This window comes from Suncus etruscus, chromosome 5, assembly GCF_024139225.1.
Source record: "Suncus etruscus isolate mSunEtr1 chromosome 5, mSunEtr1.pri.cur, whole genome shotgun sequence".
Lineage (NCBI taxonomy): Eukaryota > Metazoa > Chordata > Mammalia > Eulipotyphla > Soricidae > Suncus > Suncus etruscus.
In genome coordinates this window covers 48,139,606-48,147,195 of record NC_064852.1, presented here as the reverse complement: position 1 = coordinate 48,147,195, position 7,590 = coordinate 48,139,606, and positions in this window count along the sequence as shown.

Genomic DNA, 7,590 nt, shown 5'->3' with positions numbered 1-7,590 from the left:
AGATAAATGTACTTTGCCCTCAATGTTTAAGGAGTTACATAAGTCTAATGTCTTTAGATTATATTGTGTGCTGCTAAGAAATAGTATGTACTACAACTGGGGATTTGAGGAACAAAGTAATTATATTGTACATGGATTCATTTTTGTTTTTCTTAATGTTCTTTCGCTGAAAGTTCAAGGCTGGGATATCATCGATGGGACTACCGAGAATTCTGTTTATGGGTGATTGTGCTTCCACTGTAACTTTACCCTGTCCTCTTTCTTTGCATCTTTGTTGTCATAATTAAAATTAAAAAAAATGTTAAAAAAAAGAATACAACTCCATTTAAAATAGTATCAAAAAACATCAAGTACCTAGGAATCAACCTTACAAGGGAAGTTAAAGATTTATACCTGACAAACTTCAAAACACTTCAGAAAGAAATTGAAGAGGATCTTGGGAAATGGAAGAACATCCCATGTTCATGGGTAGGTAGAATCAACATAGTCAAAATGACTATCCTACCCAAACTCCTATATAGATTTAATGCAATCCCCATCCAAATTCAGACATCATTCTTTAAAGACTTAGAACAATCAATCATAAAATTTATCTGGAACCACAAAAGACCCAGGATAGACAAACACATACTAAAAAACAGGAAGCTGGGTGGCATATTCTTACCTAACCTGAAGGTAGACTATAAAGCCATAGTGATAAAACAGCATGGTACTGGTACAAAGACAGAGCCTCAGACCAGTGGGTTAGAACAGAATTTTCAGACATAAGCCCCCAGATATACAGTCAACTGATATTTGGCAAAAAAGCCAAGAACTTGAAATGGGACAAAGAAAGTCTTTTCAACAAATGGTGTTGGTGCAACTGGAAAGCCACATGCAAGAAATTCAAAATTGACCCATACCTCACTCCTTATACAAAAATCAACTCAAAATGGATCAAAGACCTCGAAATCAGACCCGAATCTATAAAGTTTATAGAGACTAAAATAGGTAGAACTCTCAAAGACCTACATATCAAAAAGGTCTTCAAGGATAGAGCACCAATGGCAAGAACTTTATCATCAAACATAAACAAATGGGACTACATCAAACTAAAAAGCTTCTGCATGGCAAAAAAAAAAAAAACCCTACTTAACACAAGAAGACAGTTAACTGACTGGGGAAAAATCTTTTCACCCATCATATCAGATAAAGGTCTGATATTCAGAATATACAAAACACTCAGAAAGCTGAGCCCCCCCCCAAAACCAAATAAAGCCATAAAAAATGGGAAGATAAAATGAATAGACACTTCTCTGAGGAAGACCGAAAGATGGCCAACAAACACATGAAAACATGCTCACCTCACTCCTCACCAGGGAGATCCAAATCAAGACAACAATGAGGTACCACCTTACACCAGTGAGGATTGCTCACATCAAAAATAATAAGAACAATCTATGTTGGTAGGGATGCGGCATGAAAGGCACTCTCATCCACTGCTGGTGGGAATGACCCCTAATTCAACACCTATGGAGAACAGTCTGGATAGTGCTCAAAGAACTCATAATTGAGCTACCATTTGACCCAGCAATTGCTCTCCTAGGTATCTACCCCCAAGTTGGAAGTACATTCATTCCAAAGTATGTGTACACCCCACTATCGCAGCACTCAGTATAATAGCAAAGTCTTGGAACCAACCTCAATGTCCAACAACAGATGAATGGATTATTAATATGTGGTATCTATACACAATGGAATACTACATGGCAGTCAGAAATGATACAATCACAGACTTTGCAGCAACGTAGATGGACCTAGAACATATTATGTTAAATGAAGTAAGCCAGAAGATGAAAGTTAAACACAGAATGATAGCACTATTCTGAAGCAACTAGAACATACACCTTATATACAATAATACTCAACAATCAAATAACAGAGTTTAACAGGGTAGAAACCCCAAACACTGTAACAGTCAACATATTCCAGAGAGCAGTGCCCAAAACACATGAAAGAGGAACAACACAAACTCTTGACTACACACTATACCACAAAAAAACCAGCAAGAGCAGAAACAGCAGCATAGAAAGACCAGTTAAGTAATCAGCCTTCTACTACAAAGGCCCTTAATAAGCCTTTAGGGATCTTATACAGGATTACAGGTAAAGGATACCATGGGAAACCACTGACTCCAACGGAAGCATTCCATAAAAATATGTTTTAATGCCTTAATCTTTCTATACTTAACTTCTCAGCTTTTCTGTCCACAGGCATTCTTGGATACAATGGGTGGACAAACTAAGATTGCATCTTGGGGCTCAATCACACGAGATACCATACCCAGCTTGCACTATGAGAATGTCCTGATAAAACTCTTTAACATACCCTTTATATCTAGATAATACCTTCATTTAGGACTTGAAGCACGTGACCACCCAGACCACTGAAGCAGCAACTGTGACCTATAGACTTATACTACAGGCCCTACTCATTGAACACATTCAAACAAACTAGCATTCCCTCGCTCTTTTCTCTACTCTTCTCACTACTGTTTTTTCTTTTTCTTTTTTCTTTTTTTCTCCTTTTCTTTTTAATTTATTTTCTCTTTTCTTCCTGTCCCTTCCATATATTTTCCCCTTTCACCCCTTTGAAAATTTGACTATCTCTTCACCCCGCAATCCCATCCAGATTCTCCACATTAAAACTATTCACCCTCAGTTCCTGTTCCATTAGGCATCAAGAATGACCTCCTACCCCAGCGAACCAGTACCCAGCACCCAAATGAAGGGACAACAGTAAAACCCACAACTCGCCTCCTACAAGAAAAGGCAACCAACTCCCCTGCTGACTCATGCTGCCTGGTACTCCTTACCAACCCTTCCTAACGTGGACAGTTACTTGAAACTGGACTTAGCTCTACAAGTATCCCCCAATGCATGAACTCGTCCCAAGTCGTTCCTGCCGCAAATCTTTTGCCAATCTCAAGTAAGTCAGGTTGGGAGATGAAAAGGTGCCTGGGAACCCACACACTACAAAAAAAATCTCAAAAGACAATGGGGAAACCTATACTACCATCATAAGTATAAGACCTGTATTACACTACCTCTTTACCTGCTTTTCCCCAAATGCAAGATACTTTCTTGCATCACTTTGTTCCTTTAATTAATTTTTTACTTCATTTCTTAAAAATCTTTTTTTCTTGTCATATATGTGTATATATATATATATATATATATATATGCACATTTTTTTTTATTTCTATTCTTATCTTTTTTGGGTGTGTGACCTGTCTCTGTTTTCTTCTCTCTCCACTTTCAAATGCACCGGCAAAATAATGTAGCACCATTTCTCCCTGCAAAGGCACACTAAAAAAAGGGGAAATCATACATATAAAAATGAGCTCTTATTTATTAGGGATAAGAACTCATACTTGTTTACAATACAGGGGTATCTCCCACCTTGAAAATATGTCATGTGGACCCAACTTAGACCCCAGGTGATTAGACACCAACCGTCCAGCCTTGAACCCTGGACCACAGACATAGAAATGACACACTTCTTCACAACAGCCACAGGAAACAAATCCTAACCGGGACTTCCTTAATAGTGCTCGGACAGCAACAAGTGCCAGCCCTAACATGATACCCTGACAACGAGGAAAATGGGAACAACTTGACCTAACAGCAAATTATCCCACCTCACCAGCTAACGATAAGACAAAATCAGAAGACTTGTCACCCTTTGGTCTATCCAAATGCCAAGATCGCAATTTACAGATGACTGGCTGACAAAATCATGGCCAGACTGTATATATCCTGGGACCAATAAAAAAGCCCTAGTATAAGGTGTGAGCTACGACCAGCATAACAACTATTATCCGTAGTTCCAGAGGTCTGTCTGAGACTATTGCAACAGAAGGGGACCTCTGGAAACGTAACGGAAGACGCTATCCCAGGCCCCTTCCTAGGATCAGCGCAAAGACCAGGACTGCCAAACACAGAAGACGGATTAAAATGACACTGAGGGAACAGAACTTCTAGATCCACAAAGAAAGACATAATCATAAGTTCAACTCCTTGACTCGTGCAGATACCAAGACCTCTAGATACAGAGCTCTGATGTTATCACCCAGGACGGAGCAGAAGTCTTCCATACACCACAAAAGCACCAAGGGGAGAGTCAATTAACCTGAAAGGAGTCTATAGTTAATCCCATGACAATATACTTCAAGGGTGGAGAAACCTGTATCTCTTAGGCAAAGGAAATTCCTTTTCGAATGACCCCAATATTTACTGTGCATCTACAGGTGGGGGAAACAAAGCACAAAACAATTTATTATTATTATTTACTTATCTATTTTTTGTTGATTTTATTGTGGTTTGGCTATTGAAGTGGATGTCTCCATTAATATTTATTTATTTATTTTCTTCTTTTCTTTTCTTTTCTTATGTGCTCTGCCACATATTTTTTATCTCAATACTTTTATATACTTTTTATATGGTGCTTACCCTTGTTTTTGTTTTGTTTTGTTTTGTTTGTTTGCTTTTTTGGAATGCTCACTGAATATTTTATTTGACAGTTCTTTATGTACTGTTGTGGTGTTTCACCTTCTTTTTCCCCTTGGTCTCTCAAACCAAGGATGAAAGCCTCTAGAAGGACTCTGCCCATTTCCGGAGTATCTGATTCTTTTTTTCTTTTTTTTTTCTCCAGGTTATTACTTTTCTCTTCTTCAAACAAAACCGCATAACTTGAACTATCTAGTCCTGCCTCCCAATTGGGAGGGGGGAATAAGGGAGGTACCAAGACCAAATAGGTGTAAGACCACTAGGTAGTAAGCTAGGCACAGAGGGGACCACTTATTCTAGCAGCCCCCGGGGGTAAGGGAAGAGGATATGGGAAGAAGGACGGGAACGGAGGGGGAGGGAGGACAATTCGATGATGGGAATTCCCCTGATTTTATGTTAATATGTTCCTAAAATATTATTGTCAATGATACGTAAGCCACTATCATTAAAATAAAAATTATATTAAAAATAATAAATAAATATTAAAATAATTTTAAATATTTAAAATTTTCTAAATATTAAAAACAATTTTTCACATTTTTTCTTTTAGCAACCATGTTTTTTTTTATCTTTATTTAAACACCGTGATTACAAACATGATTATAGTTGTATGATTACAGTCATGTAAAGAGCACCCCCCTTCACCGGTGCAACATTCCCACCACCAATTTCCCAGATCTCCCTCCTCCCTACCCCCCTACACCTGTACTCGAGACAGGCTTTCTACTTCCCTCATTCATTCACATTTTATGATAGTTTTCAGTGTAGTCATCTCTGCAACTGCACTCATCACTCTATGTGATGAGCTGCATGTCCTGAGCTGCACCTACCAGCCCTCATCTCTCTTGTCTCTGAGATACTGTTAAAAATGTCCTTCTTTTTTCTTAAAGCCCATAGATGAGTGAAACCATTCTGCATCTTTCTCTCTCCCTCTGACTTACTTCACTCAGCATAATAGATTCCATGTACATCCATGTATTGGAAAATTTCATGACTTCATCTCTCCTGATGGCTGCATAGTATTCCATTGTGTATATGTACCACAGTTTTTTCAGCCACTCATCTGTTGAAGGGCATCTTGGTTGTTTCCAGAGTCTGGCTATTGTAAATAGCGCTGCAATGAATATAGGAGTAAGGAAGGGATTTTTGTATTGTATTTTTGTGTTTCTTGGGTATATTCCTAGGAGTGGTATAGCTGGATCGTATGGAAGCTCAATTTCCAGTTTGTGAAGGAATCTCCATATCGCTTTCCATAAAGGTTGTACTAGACGGCATTCCCACCAGCAGTGAAAAAGAGTTCCTTTCTCTCCACATCCCCGCCAGCACTGCTTGTTTTCCTTTTTTGTGATGTGTGCCAATCTCAGTGGCGTGAGGTGGTACCTCATAGTAGTTTTGATTTGCATCTCCCTGACGATTAGTGATGTTGAACATCTTTTCATGTGTCTTTTGGCCATGTTTTTTTTTAACATACAACACTAATCAAGCTACAGATTTTAGCTGATTTAAAGACTGAATCTTGGAGCTAAAGAGATAGCACAGAGGTAGGATGTTTTTCTTGTACGTGGCCAACCCGGGACTGGCCGGGGTTTGATTCCTGGCATCCCATATGGTCCCCTGAGCCTGCCAGGAGCGATTTCTGAGTGCCTAGCCAGAAGTAATTCCTGAACACTGCCAGGTGTGGCCCTCAAACAAACAACAACAACAAAAAGCACACACACACACACACACACACACACACACACACAAAAAGACTAGACCTTTCAATTTTCTCTATTGGAAGCTGCTTTCTCCACCAGTTTTAAGTCCACTCTGATAGGGTTGACCTCAAATTGAGAAAGAAATATGAAGAATAAAATACTTCATTTTTCTTTGAGATCAGAGTCTAAAAGTTGTGGGAGGAATTTTACATTTTACTCCAGAAAGTAAAGAATTATAGAGTCTGCACAGTCTCCAATCAAATATTTTTATGACATATGGAACAACTAAGTTCTTTTATTCATAGAGACTAGATTTTATTAATCACATTTTTCAACTCTTATAGAAGAAAGCCTGACATATAGATGAAAGAAGTGGTTAACCCCAACATATAGAGTTGCTTTTACTTGGTTCATAAATTATCAAATAAATAAAGATGAATTTTAATAATCATATTTTTCAGTCTTTTTAAGCAGAATTAGTGCTATTACATGGTAATACTGGCCACACAAAATTGTTCATTAAAATTTTGCCCCTCATCTCCATAAAGGGAAAATAAAGAACAGAATTAAATCAATTAAAATACCCACAGACAGAGCTATTGGGTTTACAAAGCTTTGAGATGTTTACATATCACATGGAGGTTTCTGCAAAAGTTTCTTTTTAAAAGAAAGGTATTGATCTTTATGAATAAAAGCATATATATTTCCCCAGGCCAACCCACAATCTACTCTAAAGTGATTTGATTTGTTTTTTAAATATTCTCTCCTTGTTCTCTTAACATAGCCTATCTTTGTAACTCATAAATAATACACAAAACTGTGCTGAAACTGTCTACTGAGACTAGGCAAATGCTTCTCTGTACTAGCTTTGTTCTCTTTGCTTTTATTTGTTTGTGACTTATTTGTTTCTTCCTTTCATGTTCAAAGTTTATTATGTAAAAGTAAATAATAACAAGACTACAGATGAAGATTTTGAATAGAAAAAACTCTAAATATCAGCCAAAGGTACACAAACCAGACAATTTTATTATGCCCATGTTTATCTGCATTGCCTTTTCACTTTAGGGTGTGATTTTATCATTCGAGATACTGTGTCTCTGAAGAGTTTCAGCACAGGGAACCTGGCCAGAGTTTGGCATGGAAGAAATTACTTTGATCCAGATTTGTGTATTTAATATCCAAATTGACATCCATAAAGCTCTGGCCATATTTTATACAGAACATATTAGAAGCATATGACCCACTAGGAAATGCCTTGACAGACAACTAAGAATTGACATGGGAGCATACACTTTGGCACATTAAGCAAATGTGAATAGCAAATAAGCTTTCAGACTTGAGAGCCC